The sequence below is a fragment of the Dipodomys ordii genome, unplaced genomic scaffold, assembly GCF_000151885.1.
Source record: "Dipodomys ordii isolate 6190 unplaced genomic scaffold, Dord_2.0 Scaffold34, whole genome shotgun sequence".
Taxonomy (NCBI): Eukaryota; Metazoa; Chordata; class Mammalia; order Rodentia; family Heteromyidae; genus Dipodomys; species Dipodomys ordii.
The window spans coordinates 8,815,689-8,835,791 of record NW_012267250.1 but is presented as its reverse complement, the minus strand read 5'-3'; positions in this window follow the sequence as shown (position 1 = coordinate 8,835,791).

The window sequence follows — 20,103 nt, the reverse complement described above, 5'->3', positions numbered from 1 at the left end:
AGGAAGGACTTGGGGCTGAAAGTTAAAAATTAGATGACTTGGCTAGAATGGCTAGTTCTTATCTCCTGCATTCCAGGCTGTCCTGGAGTTGGTGGAAATGTCCCTAGCTACTTCTGACATCTGGCGACTAGATAGGGAGAACGTCAGGTAACAAAGGCAAGAATGTAAATTCCTGTCCAGTTAAAAGGTAGACAGGTATGGACAATAGATGGGCAGGCTTCTCTTCTATTGACCTCCCAGCTCTGGTTAATTTTGAAAGGGCAGGCACAAAGTTGCTGATATGACATCATCTCCTCTTACTCCTCTCCATGTTCCCTTGTTCCTCAGATTGGCTGAGTCTAGGTGCTCATTGCTGGGATGGCTTGTCCCAGTTAGTATTCATGGAGGTTTGAACTCAAGGCCTGGTCATTGTCCCTGAGAACTTCTGCTCAAGGCTAGCGCTCTACTACTTTAAGTTATAGTATCACTTCCAGTGTTTGCTGGTTAAGTAGAGATAAGAGTCTTGAGCCATGCTTCCAGCCTGGCTCTTTGCAGGTTAGTTGGGAAATGGAGTCTTAGGGATTTTTCAGCCTAGGCTGGCTTTGAACTGCAATCTTTGCCACAAAAACCCTTTATTATTTCCAATTAAAGCAACAAGGAGATCAAGTATAATAAGTAGAGCTTACCTGGTCCTTATCAAGAATTGACCAACAAATATTCTGCAATGACAAAACTCATTAGATGTGATGAGAATCTTAGCACAGATATGCCCAATATTTTAGAACCACATAGTAAGTACTAGAATACACAACACAAAACAAAAAAGGCAAAATTCAAAACCTAAAATTTTTGACAACAATGTTTAGACATCTTTGTTAACAAAGCATATCAGATGGTTGGGCCTCAGTTACCAGGGCCTGTGAAAAGGGCAACTTGTTAGCAAGGCACCTTAGAATGGATGAAGGAGTAGTAAGCTTGGTGGAAGGTTAAGGGTCAGATGAGATGAAACCCTTAACCCACCATGTGGCCAAGATGGCGAATTTCCCAAGATGGGAACCTAGAGGAGGGTCTCTGGGACCCAGCCTGCATCGCACTCTTCAGAGCACAAGCCCAAAAGTTGTAGAAAAGAAAGGGAGAGATATAGAAACTTGGACATGATTAGCAGAGAGCAAAGACAGCCTGAAAGTAAACAGACTTCTGACCATGTACCATTGCAGACACAAAAATTGTCTAAATCTGAGAACAGCATAAAAAAATTAGGCATTCTAGCTTTGCAGGGAGCACAGGAGGCATTTCAGAGGGGTTTCACGGCACTGGAGTGACACACAGCACCCCATTAAAGGTGTAGGAGAGAAAAAATTAGTGAATGAAGGAGGGCTTATTGGATGGAAGTGGCATCAAGACTTACCACCTAGCCCTCTAGGAAGGAGTGGCCAACCAACCAGAATCAAGGGTCCTGGGCTCCAGAGGTGACCGGCCTTTCAGTTAAAGGCCTAGCAGGTTCTCCAGCGTGGTACCACATCTGGAGAGAGACTGAGCTACAGAGAACCCTTAGAGAGTAGTTTACTCACCAAAATGTAGAAGCATGGAGGTGGAAGCAGAGGCCAGCAGTGGTATTGATGCTCTGTGTCTGCAGCAGACAGACCAGTTAGCAAAAAGGCCATCAGAACTGTGGGTATTCTTCAGAGCAAAAAAAAAAGGGAAAACAACAACAACAACAAAAACAGAGAGGAATCCCACCTGTCCTGACTTTAAGCCCTTCCCGGGTTTTGGCACCATTTATGTTAGGTTTTAAAGAAGAGGTAGCCGAGTAAGAACCACACCACACATGCGGTATTCAGGTAAGGGGTAGGTTTATTTATTGTTCCAGCTGGCACCAGGCCATGTTAGCCCTCCACGTGGCTGGGAAAAGACCTGGGAAAGAGGTCATCTGGCCCTGGGCTAGGCCTTATCTAGAGTATGGGCAGGGAAAGGTGTGGCCACATCGAATCCAGATGTGACCTCAGCGGATGCAGATGTGACCTCTTCCAGGTGTGCCAGTTGCCTAGGTAATGCAGGTACTGGGCGGAGACTTTGCTGTGAGGAGGGTGGAGTCTGCTCTCCATCTAGGAGTGGACCTTCCAGAAAAATATCTCTTACCATTTGATAAACCTTATCAGATTTATAAAACAGGTAACCTGGAAAACTCTTTTTTTGATTTTTGAAATTGGCAAGGTATGAGATTTGAACTGAGGGTCTTTTGCTTATTAGGCACTTATTAGGTACTCTGCACCATGATCCACTCCATCTGTCTGTCTCCTCTTGGATTGGTTATTTTCAAAATACTGTCTTGCTTTATGCTTGCATTGGCCTGGCCTGTGATCCTCCTACCAGTGCTTCTTCCCTGTGTTGTTGGGATGACAGGTATATGGCACTGCACTCAGAGAGGCACATTCCATTGTGCCCAACCATTGGTTGGAAAGGAATCTCATTAACTCTTTTTGCCCAGGATAGCCTGGAGCTACAGTCTTCCCACCTCTACCTCCTAAGTAGCTAAAATTACAGGATTGAGCCACTATACCTGGCTGGAAAGTTTTTGTTTGTTTTTTGACATGATATAATATTAAGGGTTTGTTCCAATGATGGGCGATGTGCTGCATATCTTAAATGCTATCTCTCTGGAGGCTGAGGCAGGAGAATTACAAATTTGAGGCTAATCTGCACTACCTACATTGCCAAATCCTGCACTAAAACTCCCTCCAAAAATTGTTCTAATATAATCCATAATAAATTTATATGATTTTTTGACTGTATTGATAGGGAGACGTTTCTGTGTTTGACTAAGGAAAAAATTTGTTTCCTTATAAAACATTGTTCTTATTACTGATCATAACAATTGACAATTTGGGGCATATTTAAATTTCAGTGTTTGTATCTGAGTATTGTCAAATATGCAGCCATTTCACAGCTTGTTAAAAATCTAGTTCCAGGCACTTGTTTCTTCCTTCTGAGTACTTTTCCACCAGTATCTAATTATTAAGAGATTGCACAATATGTAGAACAGATTCACATGTTCAAAACTGACAACCCTGAAAGTGTTATTTTCTCATTTGCATTACAGTCTTATTCATGTCAGGAAGAAGCTATGTAATTCTCCTATATTTTTTTTTTCTTTACTGAGCACCTTAACAGTGTCACTATATGTGACATTGCAGCCGTGCTGCTAGGAATGTTAAAAAGGTTAAGAGCCTCAAGCAGAGAATTATTTGGAAAGAAGGGATTCAGTGTGAACTCTTAAACCACCTTCTCTTACCTTTCAGCTTCTCTTATTCTCTTTTAGATAATACCTTGGGGAAAAATGTGAAGCTCTTTTGTCATTGTTCAATTTTTTTTCAAAATTGATCTTTCAGGGATTTAACAGGCCTGATATTTAATATTAAAATCTAAATATTGAATTTGTTCCTCTAGAATATATTCTGTTGTCAGATATCAGAGATAGTACTGGTTTCTTATTTGATTAGAAGTCACAGCAAGTTAAGGAATGCTTATTAAGCCAGAATCATCCAGCTGTTGTTAATAGTTGCCTGAAATGAGCCATTACTGTTCCCTGCAAGTTGATTGTGAAGAAATCAAGTGGCATCTATTTCTTACATAAAATCATTAGAGCTAATCATTGTGAGCATCACCAAGCTTAATATAGTGAGACAATTGTTTTATCACTCCAATGTAAGCAAAGGGATAACCAATGAGAGCAAATTTTCTACAGATAAATTAGAAACCACATGTGGCAAAAAATAGAAAATTTTTCTATATTTTACTTTTTTGTAGATACATAAATCTGTAATAAGAAAGGCATATGGTTTTGTCCTCATAGATAAAATCGGGAAAGTATGATTGCAATGAAGTTAATAACATCGTTTTGCAAATTGTTTGATAGTGGACTAACATTTTTGAAAGACTAAGACTAAAATGTATCAGGGTTTCATTTTGTTTTAGTCTGTTAAGATGAAATTAGTGATGTCTTTGATTGCAAAAGTGGATACATTTTTGAAGAAAACACTGAAGGACCAAGCAACACTCAGAATTATTATGTGTTGACCAGAGTACAAATGATAGTTTTGGGATTAGTTTTACATCTTGCCACTTTCTTCACATCTGTGGCGAGTGTGTGTGTGTGTGTGTGTGTGTGTGTGTGAGTGTGTGTGATATATGTGGCATATGTATATATATAACTGACATATATATATTTTTATTTATTTATTAGTCAGTTGTGGGCTTGACTTCTGGGCCTGGGCTCTGTCTCTAAGCTCTTCAGCTCAAGGCTAGTGCTCTACCACTGAAGCCACAGCTTTACTTCTGGTTTTCTGGTGGTTAATTAGAGATAAGAGTCTTAGGGAGGGGCTGGGAAGGTGGTAGAGTGCTTGCCTTGCTATGCATGAGGCCCTGGGTTTGATTCCTCAGCACCACATAAGCAGAAAAAACTAGAAGTGGCGCTGTGGCTCAAGTGGTAGAGCCACTAGCCTTGAGCTGAAGAGCTGAGGGACAGCGCCTAGGCCCAGAGTTCAGGCCCCACAACTGACCAAAAAAAAAAAATTCTTAGGAACCTTCCTGCCTGGGATCCTCAGATCTTAGCCTCTTGACTAGCTAGGATTACAGGCATGAGCCACTGGCATCCAGCTGTGGCCTATATTTTAACCATGTTTAGATAAAGCATAGAGGATTGTAGGCAACAAATAAAAAATTAGGCAGAAAGATTTATCTAGATAGATGAGCAGGTTGGGGAAAGGGAAAAAAAGAGAAATTGATTTAGATTTTTGTTATGTTCTATATAAAAATTTTAAAGGGCAACTTCCCAATCAGTGTGATTTAAATAAATCTTTTCTCTGAATATTAATTATCTCTAAAGCAAAGATGTAAGAAAGAAAATCTCAATGAGTTGAAATAAATATGTGCTGTCCAGATTTGTGTTTTAGAGCATGTGGGAAATAAATGCTAGTTCCTGGTCCTGTGTCTTTTGTATTTTAAGCGGGTGAGTACTTTCATTGTAATAGGCATTTCTAATTAATTTCATTTGTATTATTTTGTTAGATGTAGAAAATGAAGAACTTCACTGTGATGTTTCAATGTATATATATGATGAACTTGTTCATAGTCACCTCTGTGGTGACCCAAAGTTTATAGGAATTTCCTTCCCAGAAACCCATGTTTCTCTGCAGACAATTAAGCAATAAAACACCAGAAGTGGGTACTCAAAAGGGATGGGTCAAGGGGAAAGAGGTGGACAAATGAAGAGGAGAAGAGGGGGAGAATGAAAGAATCTAATGTATAGTCTACAAAGTTAAGAACAGTGCGGGAAAGGGTGGGTAGGGGAAGAATGGCTGAGAATATTGAAAGGAAGGGGTGACATTGATCAAGATATGTCATATTCAAAAAGTGCTTTGTTAAATAAAAACTCCTTTGTTCCACTACTCAAAGATAAGGAAACAATTAAACAATTAAAACCTGAGTGAGAGAAACATACTGTTTCCTGAAGTTCCATTGAGTATATTTTTCTTGGAATATTTCCATCAAAATTATCTTAATTTTTTTATTGTATAAGTTCAGATTTGATCAGGCAACTTTAGAGATACTAAAGGAAATTAACATTGTTTACATACAGAAAATATTATAAATCCCAGAAAGCAATAAAAACCTAAACGATCCCATTTTTTTCTTTTTTTCTGATTTTGTATTAATAAATTTGTTACATTTAAAAAAAAAGATTTCAGTTGAACGTTGGTGGCTTATGCCTTGTATCAAGAAGCCTGGGCAGAAAAGTATATGAGAAACTTATCTCCAATTAACCACCAAAAAAATGGGCTATATAAGTGAAGCAGTGGCTCAACGTAGAGCACCATCTTGGAGTGAAAAAGCTGAGTTCAAGCCCTAGTTTACCTGACCACCCCGCCACACCCCACAAAATTTCCAGGTCATTTGTCTTATAGTTGTATTTTATACTTTATTCTCCTTCCAGACCAAGGCCAGATACCCTGGGAAAGAAATCCATGAATGACCATTGCATGTACAACAGTAGGGTGCAGAATAGGTACAAAATGTTTTCAAAGGATCTTGCTATATAACTTGGGCTTGTCTTGAATCTTCCCACCTTCCAAGTGCTGGGATTACAGGCTCACAGTTGCCTTTTTTCTTTTCTTTTCTTTCTTTCTTTTTTTTTTTTTTGTCAGTTGTGGGACTGGGCACTGTTTTTGAGCTGTTTCTTGCTCAAGGCTTTTGCTCTACCACTTTGAGCCATAGCTCCACTTCTAGTTTTTTTGGTGGTTAATTAGAGGTCAGAGTCTCATGCACTTTCCTGCCAGGCTGGCTTTGAACTAAAAGTCTTAGAGTTCAGCCTCTTGAGTAGCTAGGATTACAGGCAAGAACCACCAGCCAGTACCCAGTTTTTTTTTTTTTTAATGGTAAGCTTGTTTTAATCAGGACACAATGAAGATATAGGTATTATATGTAACTGATGTGTTTTAAACTCTCTTTTAGCATGTAGTTTTTTGCCTTATCATTTTAATTTCCCCTTGCAATAAGTTTGTTGAGGGGAACTAGATAATTTGTTGTGTAGTGTCTCAGTCTGGATTTTGCTAATTACATCCCTGTAATATTTGTTATCTTGTGCTTCTGTCTCCTGCTTTACCTGTAAAATTATACTTAAGATGGGAGTTATATGCTACTGTACTGTCTCTCCCTGTCTCTCTCTCCCTGTCTCTCCCTGTCTCTCCCTCTCTCTCCCTTTCCCTCCCCCCTCGCTGTATGCAACAGCGATACTTTATGAATAATTTGGTTACTTTGATATACAACCTGTATACACTTGTTCAGCCACTCTTGAAAGCAATATGGAGGTTCCTCAAAAGACTACACATAGAGCTTCCCTATGACCCACTTTTGGGCATTTATCCAAATGATCACAAACAAGACCATACTAAAGCTACCAGCACAAGACGTTATGTTGAAAAAACAAACTTTACAACTTTGGTGGGGGTTGGGGGGAGTGGGAGGGCAGGAATGATAAGGGGAAACTAAGGAGGAGGCAACAATGCTTGATAAGAAATATACTCATTACCTTGCTCATGTAATTGTAACCCCTCTGTATGGTATTTTCACAATAAAAATCATTAATAAAAATAATAAAGCTACCAGCACAACCATGTTTATTGCAGCATTATTCACCATAGCTAAGATATGGAACCAGCCCAGATGTCCCTCAATAGATGAATGGATCAAGAAAATGTGATACACACACACACACACACACACACACACACACACTCACTGGAATTCTATGCCTCCATCAGAAAGAATGACATCACCCCATTTGTTAGGAAATGGAAAGATTTGGAAAAAAATCATATTAAGTGAAGTAAGCCAGACCCAAAGAAACATAGGTCCCATGGCTTCCCTTATTTGCAATAACTAGTATACATCTAGGATAATCTTACCAGACAAGCAGAAAATGTCAAAAGCAATGTACATATGATGATTAAGATGATGCTAAATGAAATGAATCTCAAGATATGGACACAAGATGTTTTTCTTTGTTGTTATTGTTTTTAATGTACTACCTGATTTCTTTTTTCGTTTGTGCTTTTTTTTCCTCTTATGGTTTATCCCCTGTTGTCACTGTTTTTTTATTTTGGTACCCTGTCTAGTGTTTGTGTGTGTGTGTGTGTGTGTGTGTGTGTGTGTGTCTGTGTGTGTGTGTGTGTGTATTATAGATACCCAATAGTATATATGTTTATCTGAATTAGGGAAGGGGAACAAAATGAAAAGGTGAGACAAAGGACAAAGGGGGAACAAATGCAACAGCGATACTTTATGAATAATTTGGTTACTTTGATATACAACCTGTATAGCAGTTAGTTGATTCTGTTATTTTGTAGTTTTTAGAATGAGTTGGCTTCCTAAGGTATTTTCCAAAGGTGAATAATGATATTTTTAAGGCTTAAGCATATTTGCTATATTTCAGTCCATTCTATTTATGACTTTTTGATGTCCTACTTCCTTAAGTTGGTTCTGAGTCCTTTTAGTATGAACACAGTGGACTGTGATGGCTTCTTTGCTTTCTGGGACACTAAGATGTTCCAGGGTCAGCTCATACTTTTTTGCTCCCGTATTTGAACCAGCTATTTGTGCAAGAGTCCTGGTTCTCTCTCTCTCTCTCTCTCTCCCTCTCTGTTTCTCTCCCTCTTTCTCCCTGTCTCTCTCCCTCTCTCTCTGTATCTCCCTGTCTCTCTCTCTCCCTCCCTCTCCCTCCCCCCTCTCTCCTTCTCTCTCCCTCTCCCTTCCCCCCCCCCAATCTCTCCCCTCTGTCTGTTGGCAAAGGATCTTGAACTCAGGGCCTAAGCACTGTGCCTTAACCTTTTCAATCAAAGCTGGCATGCTACCAAATGAGCCACAACTCTATTTTTGGCTTTTTGATGGTTAATTAGAGGTAAGAGACTCATGGCTTTGTTTTTGAGGGGGGTGGCCAGGGCTGGCTTGAAACTGTGATCCTCAGATCTTGGTCTTACCTAAGTTACTAGGCTTACAGGCATGAGCCACTGGTGCTAGGTTACTCCTGGCTTCTTTAAATGAATAAATGATACTTGGAGACCACCCCTTGGCACTTTAGATTTTAAGTCTAAGAAACTTTCAATCAAGACTGTGCATTTTTAGGGATACTAATGAAATTCATCCCAATCAGAGCAGCGTGCATCAAGCCATTTTTATTTCTATCAAGTACATCGGCAGGCAGTCTTCAAATAGCAATTTTAGGGACCCAGAATCATTTTATTTTATAGCTACAAAACTGGTAGCATATCATGCTGGTGTTCTTTGGACTGCAGAGTTAGTTGAGTGATGTCTACTTTTTTTTCAGGTGAAAGTATATAATTCTTTAATCTAAATATTCATGAATAGCAGCATTTGAAAAGTAGGAGATGTCTACTTTTAAGCTACTCCATGTCATTTTCCTTTTCTATTAGTGAGAATTAGTCACATGACCACCTCACAGAAACAAGATGACAGTGCAGGTGTGCCCTAGCCAGTGAACTCCCCATCGTAGAAGCTGAGCTTCCAACAAAGCTTTGTTGGATGCCAAGATGTCACTGCCAGAGAACAGTTCTTCTGCTACCCAAAGTCACAGGCTTCCCCAGCCTCCTCCAAAGAGAATCCACAGTCTCAACAGCACCCAGCTCAGTGGAGTCTCTTCCTCCATCCCTAGCAAGTAGACAGAAATAGAGTCCAGAGGGTACCCACAATTAACACTCCATCTGGAAGAGAGAATGTGGGGCACAGCTGCTACTGATCCAGAGAATTTCAGAATGCTACTTGGGTGTATGTTATGAGGTCATTCTGCTCTGGCATTGAATGAACTACTTTGATTGAACTTGAATCCTACTTTCTGCAAGCAATTCTCTTCACATTATTCCCTTGTCATCACTCTCTGGTTAAGTTCTTCATTTTCTATTCTCATATATATCCATGTTTGAAGTAGTGGTTGATTATACCATGCCTGGGCCTATAAATAATTTTCATTCTGCTCCCTATTCCTATACATTTAAAGGTAACTTTAGGATTTTTTTTAAAGTCCCCTCCCCCCCTTTTTTAAGGCTCAACTCCCAAGACTCTTCCTTTCAAAATGGGTCTGATTTCCTTGGTGGTATCCTGATCCATAGCCTTCTAACTAATTCCTTAAACTAGTGACTTCATTCATAGGTCTGTGAAGGAGTAACTATTATGTTATTATTTTCTTTGCCTCTTGTTCCCTTAATTATATCTTATTTGTAGCTGGCTATTGTGAGTTCACCTGAAGTAGCAGAAGGAGGAACATATTTTTAATCTGATACTTGGCTGAGTCTCCTTGGACCTTTTGTGCCTCAAAGCCTTCCTCTGTTTTTACTCTTAAAGTTTTGGATCTTATGGAATTCAGCTTTACCTTCTTTGCAAATTCCCAACTTTCTGAATTTCCTCATCTCATTGTTTATTTGTTTTCTTATAATTTTGATTAAGCTCATCTATTTCTTTTTTTAGATTTTATTTTATTGTAAAGATGTTGTACAGAGGGGTTACAGTTACATGAGTAAGACAGTGAGTACATTTCTTGTCCAGCATTGTTACTCCTTCCCTTATTGTTCTCCCACGATCCCTTCCCTCCCCCACCTACCACACTCCTCCCCCAACCTCCTGCCCCAAGTTCATTTCCAATATGCTGTCTTGTGGGTATCATTGTTTCAATGGGTACTTGTTTCAGCTTTTTGTTATTCCCCTTCCCCTCCCCAAATTGGACAAGATGCAGGGTGCCAGAAATCAAGTACAGTGACAATAGGGAATATACCATGGTCATTTCTTTCTTGAAAGGCCTTGCTTAATGCTCTCAGGAACAAACAAGTACATAAAACGTGCAGAGTAAGCACATGATCTGCCTTTTTAATTACTACAGACAAGATGTTTGACCAGTGTGTACTCTGGTAATTTCCAGGTCTCCAGCTTCCCATGCTGATTTCATTGTTGCCAGCTACCTGATTGCTAAGTCAAGGTTATATATTTGTCATGGCAATACCTCACCTGAGTCTGTATTTGTGAGGGGAAAGCTGGCAGGTACAGTAGAGATGGCCACCGAATTAGGGAATTTTAGAACTAACACAGGACTTTAGAGCTTCTGTACTAGCACATCTTCATGTAGGAATCTTCCACAGAGCTGGGCAGGGACCATAAGGAAGGATCATTACTTGGCCATTGGTCTTGGTAATTAATTTTGGTTACTTCAGTTCATTCTTCTTCTGCTCTGGCAGATTCTAGAGAGCAAATGAGGAGCTTTCAAACTGAGTTGGGATATGTCTAACTTCATTAGGGCATTGTTAAGATCCACACAAAAAAAGAGGGAAAGGAAAGAAAATCCAAGAGACAATTATAACTTTGGTGGAAATGCTTCAGGAAATGAGTTAGATTAGAAGACCTGTGCAATTTTGTTATGTTATATTTCCATGTTCTTAATCTTACTCAATGTCTTAATGACAGTTTTGAGATAGTTGTTTTGATGTAGTCTTAAATAAGCCATTTACTACTTACCCTAGACGTGACTAAGTAATCAGTCTAACCTATATCATCTTAGCTTTAATTCCCAGTCATCATCTACCTATCTCCAAGCTTTGTGGTAGGGGTGAGAGTGAAAAGGGCCAGAGGTAGGGAGAAGGATGGTTTAAGGAAACAAGAACTTTGAGTTGTTGTTTTCTTAATGCTGGTATGGCATCAGTACTGTATGAACCCAGTACTGCCCCCCCAATCAACCAACCAATCAACTAGCTAAATTCACCCCCCCCATACACGCACAAAACTAAAACCAAAAACAGAGCCCAAAGGGGAACATGTCCTTGTTTTATTTGGCTATAGGAATATGTGTCAAGGACCATGGCAAATCCAAAGCACTATGTAACAATCAGTATAAACTTGAAAATAAAAGACATTGGCTTAATTTTATAATGACTATTTCTAGCTAATGTGAGGATTTGGATTCCAACATCATCTTGGCCCACAGGATTCAATGAGGCATCATCTTTATGTCACAGGTGTGGGGAGAGGTGAGACAGGAACTCCTTACAACAGCACTCCACACAGAGCCCAGAACCCATTCTTCTTTCATTGTCCTTTAGTTTTTAATGTTTTGCCACTAAAATATATCTTAAGCTCAAGCTTTTATTTTCCTGACCCTGGAACAAACTACTTCAGACATCTGTATCAAGAACTAGTAAGCAAATTAAATAAGTAGAAGATATATAGACATCATCTTTATTTCATGATGGTCTGAGTGAAGGCAGCATTAACTTTACTAAAAAGGCCATGAGATATGGTGTAAGTTAGAATTTTAAAATCTAATTCCTTTTCCAGTCCTCCCTTTTTTTTAGTAGCTGGAAGAATAAAGGCTCTTAATGTTGGTTAGAATATGGACAGATGAGAGGCTGTTTTATTGGGTGGGTAATTAATGAAGAAAGGGGCTCCAGATGGGCAATTGATGCGCTGTATCACATTATCTTTTGTCTAATTTATTTCCCCATAGCAATAAAAATAAAAACCTGGCAGAACCACTGGCCCTATTTGGGTGGGGACCCAAATATAGGCAACCTCAGCTTTTAATCACTTTAATATTACTACTGCTGGAAACTTTTTACAAAAGAAAAATACTGTCTTTAGAGTCTATCACTATGGTTCTTTTAAACCACATAGGATCTTTAATGTTATTAAGGAAAACACAGGGATGTAGGGAAGATCAAAGCAGTGACTCATCAGTCCATAGCTCACAAAAGGCTTGTGAATACACTGGGCCTCTGAGGAGAACTGCTAGTCTAGTGAAAGAAAATTACCCTGCTCAGAAAGTCACACTGGTGAAAATGCAAGGGTTAGGGAGGAAAATAAACACAAAGCAAACCACCCATTTGCCAGCTATGTCTTTGAACATTCCATCTGTCCCTGTTTTACTAATCCATTTTGATTATATCATTGTATTTTAACAGGCACTTGGTAGAATAATCAGGAAGGAAAGAACTCCCAGAACAAACAGGAAAAAATCCTGCTTTGCACCTCCCTGTAGAATTTCAATATATTGTTACAAATGGAACTAACGTATCAGAACCATAATTTCAGAGATAATATAGTTAAATAAGCTAAATTTTAAAAGCTCTGGCAAACAAGTGTTAGTAAATAGTGCAGGTGGCCATTGGATATGGCCAACGCATATAGGTTACTTGAGAAGCTGAAAATTGAGACTCAATGCACTCACTATCTCATTTGGTTTCATCTTATGCCTCAAACCTGCCTAGATTTTTAGTTATGCTAAGCAGATGTGTAAATATCACCATGTCAATTTTCAGAATACATACAGAAGGACTAGGGTCCCAGGAGCAGACAGCGTATTTCTTTGGATGTTTTTAATTACATGAGAAAAAGACATCGTATGAAGCAGTATTATTTTGAGTTATACAGCTATATTCTGATGCTTTCCCTATTTATTAATTTTCGCTGTGGTCTAGCAGTTATTTCCTTGAGGTAATGGGCAGGCAGGATGAAGGAGTAGTGGTGATAGAGGTAAAAACATCCCAAGACTAAGGCTAAGACAACTTCAACTGTGTGAAAAAACAAAACAACCCCCCCCAAAAAACCCAAAAAACCCAGCCATTTTTGACCCAAGAAGTAGCTATTTCCTATTACACTTGTTCTCTCTCTCTCTCTCTCTCTCTTTCTCTCTGTCTTTAAATTCTCTGGTGACACTCACACAAATACTAAAATCCCACAGAGTAGGCTGGGAACCCTCATTGTGTATATATTTATTTTTCTAATTAAAATTAAATGCATGGCAAGGTCAAGTTTATTTACTCAAGTCTCATTGCAGGTTTTTACACTTTCTGGAGCTACTGGTGGAATGGAAAGAAGGGCTTATAAAGAAGCAGTGTGCATACTTGCTTTGGGTCCCAGCTCTGCTAGGAACTGGCTGGGTGACCCAGGGAAGAGTACTCAGGGTAACAGGTCCCCCCAGAGAAAACAACCTCAACATATCACTGCACCCTGAAGATTCATTCCACGATTCCCAGAAAAGCAGTTTGTCTAAAGTTTTGTCTTTCAGTTTACAAGTATTTTAAATGCTGAGAACTAATGCATAGTATTAAGGGAATGCTTTAAGATTTCAAAACTACTTCAAGTTGCCAGCTAGCACGTAAATTATAGTACGTGTGTGACATCTAACCCTTAAAAATAAAATCAGCCTCTCCATATAGACATTTCTACTAAACTTCAATGGAAAGATGTTGATTTGCTTGGCTTTACTTTGGATATAATGTACTCCAATTCTAAGAGGTAAATAATAGCCCATGCTTGTTTGCAGGTGAATTTTACACATAAGAAGGCTTTCAAAAGTTGGCTTTCTGATAACCCCTGCCCGTTATTTCTCCTATGGCAAGCCACTTTCATTTTAAAAATAGATCTGTTCTAGGAGACTTAAGTTGGCCCCTGTTGATGTCCTCTTATGCGAGTTATTTAATTTAAAAATAGAACTGCCTCAGATCGGTATCAACTAGTTGCTGATCATTTCTGGCTGAAGTAAACTTAAGGTTGGCCGCCAGTTCTATGGAGTCGTAGATGAGGGCATTATAATCCATTTGTGTTGTTTCCACTCAGAGAACTCAGACAAGAATTTTATTTCCAGGTTGATAATTCTAGTGCATTTAGCTTATAAGTATTACCTTAGACTAAATTTAACTTCTCCAAGGGCTGAGGAATTTTCTAATTTGGGTGAAAAGGAGATTACCATTGGAAAGTAGTTAACATTTAACATTTTTGGAATAAGTAATTACCCTGAGCCTGTTTTTAGATCAATCAAATTACACTTTTACTCAGAGCAATTATAATTTAAAAGGCACTGGCACACCTTTGGGCTTATTAAAATAATCATTATTTCTGTGAATGTGTATTTGTATAGGTGTGCAGAAACGTCATTGCAGATGAAATGGTATATAGCATGTTCCTTAAGTCTAAATTGTTTGAGGTTTTTAACTTTCAAACGAAATTTGATTGACTGATTTTTACAAAGTGAGAATGTTTTTCATTGTTAAATATCAAATTATAGTTTACTTTGTGTTGCTTAAAGACCATACCACCAATATAGAAATTCATTTTGTTTTACATACTTTTAGAGATAGATTTTTTTCTGTTACAATGTTTAGTACTTAACAACTTATAGAAAATAGACATGAAATATGCTAGATGTCATATGTATTTATTATTAGATTCTAACTTAAAAGGATTATACTTTATGAGTTTAATAATTTGACATATTTTGTAATTAAGTGTCAAATGGAGTATTCTACCAAATTTGAATATACAGTGTGATGAAGTATTATTCAGTCAGATGTACAAGTTCTTTATCAATAAGAATAATTTCTCCTGAAATTTCTCCTTGGTAGAATTTTGCCATGGAATGACACCTTAAAAATCTTGTTTTCTTGTATCCAACCAGCAGAGAGCACTTTAGCTTTTAGTATAAGCATTGTATGTACAAATGAATACAGTCAAGTTCATAAGTGAATGAGCTAGTAATTCACCTCAGTTACAATCTCATTTCCTACCAACTCAAATTTATGTCATTAATCTCCTAACTTTTGCATTTAATTTCATCATTTAACTTATTTATATAGTTCAAAAAGTTACTAAAATGGCATTTTCCTAAATTTATTCTTGTGGTATGCCTTGGGTAGATCTTTTCATATTAGTTTTTTTTTAATATTTATAATCTCAATTTAGAGATTCATGTAGGAAGAGATGAAGTTAAATCTCCACTTTTGTGTACTCTTTATTTTTTCCCCCTTAAAGTCCACTAAACTAAATCCTGTATTCCATAAGTAGTTGTTGACAAAAGCTTTTCCATCTTTGTGTGTGTGTGTGTGTGTGTGCACGTGCCTGAGTGTGTCGGTATGCACGCGTACACATGCCAGAACAGTGGCTTGAACTCAGAACCTCATGTTCTCACCTGGCTTCAGCTTTTTCACTCATGCCTGGTGTTCTACCACTTAAGTCATACCTCCGGTTCATCATTTTGTTGGTTAAAGATAGAGTCTTTCAGAATTGTATGACCTCAAGTCTGGAGTTGGCAGTGGTATACTTTTGGACATATTAAATTAACCATTTCTGTGAATGCATATTTCAAAACCATAAGTGTCCAGAAATACCATTACTTTGAACTGGAATCTTTCAGGTCTTAGCTCCCTAAGTAATAAGGACCTGGCTACAAAGGTTTTTCTGGAGGTGAGAGGTGAGTCAAACTGTTTGCATTTTACTATAGATCCATTACAGGTAGATGTGTGGTGTCTCTCTTATTTTCCTAGTGAAGAATGGGAAGGTTGAAATGGGAAAGTCTGACCTGAATCTACCTTTATAGATGCTTCAGCTTATGAATAATTCATATTAAAAAAACCCAAACCTGCCTTATCCTTCTCCCTCCAAAGGTATACAACCTAATTTCAGTAAAAGACCAAAGGAGACAAGGAAGGAACTGCCAGTTCCCCCAGATTTCCCTGTTTCAAAAAGATGATCAAGGGTTGAATCACTCAAGAACTTGAAAGGATTGATAATGACTTACCTTTTACTGACAAGAGAGGCCTTACTGAATAAATAAGCAGCAGATAATGGGAACTGTGGAGAAGCAGATAATGCAGAATGCTTGTGTGGAACATGGGGATTCGATGTCCAATACCAGTTAGCCTTCTGGCCACACCGGACTTATTGAGATGTGTATTGCTATAATTAGTGTGCAACTTCACATTAGAAAGGAGCTACCATAGCTAACACACTGCTCCTGGACAGCATATAGCTCACTGGAAGGTCCTTTACATGGCTGCTCTGGCCTGTTAGCCATGGGGAAGAAGACATCTCTAGTCTTTTCTCATACTCCTGTGTTCTCTCAGAGATAGATGGTTTGAAGAATAAGGGAAAGAATGTTAGAAAAATATAGACATACTTCCCCCACTTTCATAATAGGTAAAGAATGGAGAATATCAAGATAAACAGTACCCTTTTGGGTCAATATTTTGTCATCATTTCCTTGAACCAGTAGTAGCCTCCTCCCCATGTACAACACTGGAAATTTAGCCTTTGATGACTTGTCTGTCCATGTACAACTGTGCTTATGTTAATTAGAATCCTTTTCTCTTGGATTAAGAAAAATGTTGGAATGAGGTAGTAGTCTGGCTTATTTCTGGCTTCGGTTCCCTGGGAATAGACCTGAACTCATCTCCAGTTTTTTTTTTCTCCCCTTCTCATTAATTCTTCTTTTCTTACCCTACACCTATGTCACCTGTCCTCTCAAAAGGACCTGTTTCTATGTTAAGATTGCTTTTTGAAGAAGATTGAGTCTGGTATTCTTCCAATGATGCTTTAAATGACACCCTCTGATGGTAATTCAGCTGTGTTTGCATGGAGGTACTATGTTGTGAGGGAATTTCCACCCAGGTATGAGGTTGTGCAGATGCCCAGAAAAGATCTCCAAGCCGTGGGCTCAGGATGGCCTGCAGCATGGGGTGTGGGCAGGACATGATGTGTGGTCAGGGCAGCTGTGGAGTGTGTAATGTAATCTGAAACCTGTGCTGCCTGAAACACAGTCCAATAGCACAGACTGTTTCTGTCACAGATCGCCACGTTGCCTTTAGTATTTCCTCAATATTTTGGAGGCTGTCTTTACTATTGGTTGCATGGTGTATTCACAGAGATAGCCTAATAACTGAATGTGAATTGTGGCACATTTAGGGAAAGGGTTGTCTGTAATGAACACTTCATTAGAGATCCTTAGTTGAAGAAGATTGGCAGTTTGTCATGTTTTACTTATATTAAAAAAAAAAAGAGTAATCATGAAGTAAATGTAGCCTGTGACTTCCACTAGTAGTAGTAGTGGGTCTGTCTTATTGTTTGAATCATTGAGCACTTAAAAAATTTTTTTTTTTTTTTTTTTTACAAACCAGTAACTGGATCTTTTCTTACTCCTCATTGTTGCCTCCTCCTCCCCTATGCCCTGATGCATTCAACACATGTGTCCTCATGGGAGACTCCCAGCTCTGAGAGCAATTTACATTCGGCTTCCCAGGCTGCATGAAGCAGCAAATCAGCCCCTGGGAAGGCTTCAGAGACTTGTCAGCAGTCTGTAGCTTATTTCTGTGTGACTCTCTCTCTCTCTCTCTCTCTCTCTGTGCGTGTGTGTCTCTCTCTTCCTCTTGATCACCATTTACAAGCTGGAATCACTGTGCAGGAACAAACGACAAAGTCTTGTCAAGATCTTATCTCAGGGTAATGACTGGTTAAAAATGAAAGGCCAAAATATTGATTTTCTTTAGAGGAACAATTGAGTATTTGATGTAGAGAACACCCAGTTTCTTCCTGAGGAAAGCCAAGCCAGGGCTACATTAGCAGCCGGGTGTCTGTGACAGAAGCAGGGCTGGGTTTCAGCAGCGGCTGCCTTGCCTGTGGGGAGCTCCCGTAAATGGACTTTGGTCTCAATGCTTTGACTCTTTGTCGTGGTTTTGGATGTTGGAATACGGGCGGTGATCTCCTGTCTTTTATAAACTCACCTGATTTAAAGGAAAGATGAGTGAAGAACCAAAGGAGAAAAATGCCAAACCTGCTCACAGGAAAAGAAAAGGAAAAAAGGTAAGAAAATCAAGCAACATGTTCTCTCATTGTTCTGGCTCCGTGAAGGAAGTAATCTTTAGGCTGGCTATTTGAGAGATTGGCTTTAGTTGTACAAAGCATGCTAGAACTGGATTGCTTTTTTTTTTTCTTTCTCGGATCTATTAATGGGTGTGTTCGGTGTTGGAGAAAAGAAAAACATCACAACTCAGCTACATTACTAAAATATTTAAACAGTTAAATATAGTCATTTAGATTTCACTGAACTGGTGTGTTTTTCATAGTGATATTCAGGATATTAAGTAAACACATGTCCTAATTATGTGGGTGGGTGGTTTTTTTTCCCCCATTAAATTTTCCAGAATGCTCGTTAATCAACAGGGTACAATTACTAATGAATATTATTATGGTATGGATGGTTTGCTTTAACATGTATTTTAGGCAAACTTAAGGAAACCTGTAGTTAGACTGTAAAATTCCAGCATGGAGGTGAACTCCATTTTAATTATTGATTACTTTATGGCTGACAAATCTCAGATTTGCATTCAGTCTGCCATTGTTCAGCCACATGTTCCAGTAAAATTTGCAAAATTATTTTTATTTTCCATGAAAATCAAATATTTACCAGTATATTGATGGATGATTATTGTAAACCTATAGATTCATTTTAATTTTCTTGAATTTGAATATCTTAGAATTGTATTCCTAACTTTTTAATACATCTTAAAATGGGGATACAAGGTAATTCCTTAGATCTAGTGTTTGGTTTGGATCCATTGTGGTTTATAAACTGTCTTGATTTTAGGGTGTGCCACCAGTGGAAAAGATAATAGTACATCTGTAACAAAGAAAAACAAATCCCTGAAATAGGATTGTAGCTCATAGCTATTTAAGGAGACTGTCTACTGTGGTGTTTTTTTTTTTAAATCTTTATTCCAAATCATCAGATATTATAGTTTATTTTCTAGGAGTATTAAATGTGATTATATCTCTTTAAAATGCTTCCTTATCCCAATGTGATGTATATGCAGACAGAGAACACACGGAGACTGGTTGGTTCTAATAGAGAAGATAAAGGATCCCAACTACTGGTTGAATATATCAGGCATTTAAAAACCGTTCATGATCCATTTATTATTTATGAAAGATGGATTTGAATACGCTGTTGCTAAATGATCTACTTTCACCAGACTGGGCTGAGAGCACATTAAGAGACATGCCAACATTCTAGGGCACTGGTTCAACAGCCTACCCATTAGAGAAGCTGTGCAGACTGCCTCTAAGTCAGCCTTGACTTCTTGTACATTGTCTCAGCAGGGGTTGATGATGTTGCAAAGGTGCTAGTCTGATTTCCCAAGGGAGCAGGTCTCAGCTGCACAGCACAAATGATTTGTTTAATGCCCAGCAGAGTGGTGCCGGGCTCCACGAAACCTGTCAGCTTTGCTCATGTTTATGAGAAATGGCCTTAAGGATCTGACAGCCTCCACCATGATTCTGAACACAGAGTGTCATAGAGAGCTCAGACAGACACATGAGCCACGACAGTACAATCCAGATTAAAGTGAGCAGTGGCTGGATTGGTTGTAAATCACTGAGCTTTTATGTAGAGTCCTTTTTTTCTTTCTCTCTCCACCTTGAATTGTTCCAGGCCATGTTTCATTTCTTTTCATATAAGGCTATCTTGTTCAGAGCATGGTAACAAGTCAGTTGCTTTGAGCCCTTCTCCTTCCATGCCACATTCTTCCAGATGCTGCCAGGACATTCTTTCTGAAAGCCTTGATCAGCATACTGCAGAGTACCTTCTAACTCCTTACTGCTGGCTCAGTGGAATTCAGGTTCCTGACCCCGAGGCTGGAGACCCTTCACAGCATGACCTGCACTCATGTCCCAAGAATTTCCCCCTCATCATTCACTTCCCTCTTATCTGACTCTCTCCAGACAGAAGGTCTTACCAGTTGCAGA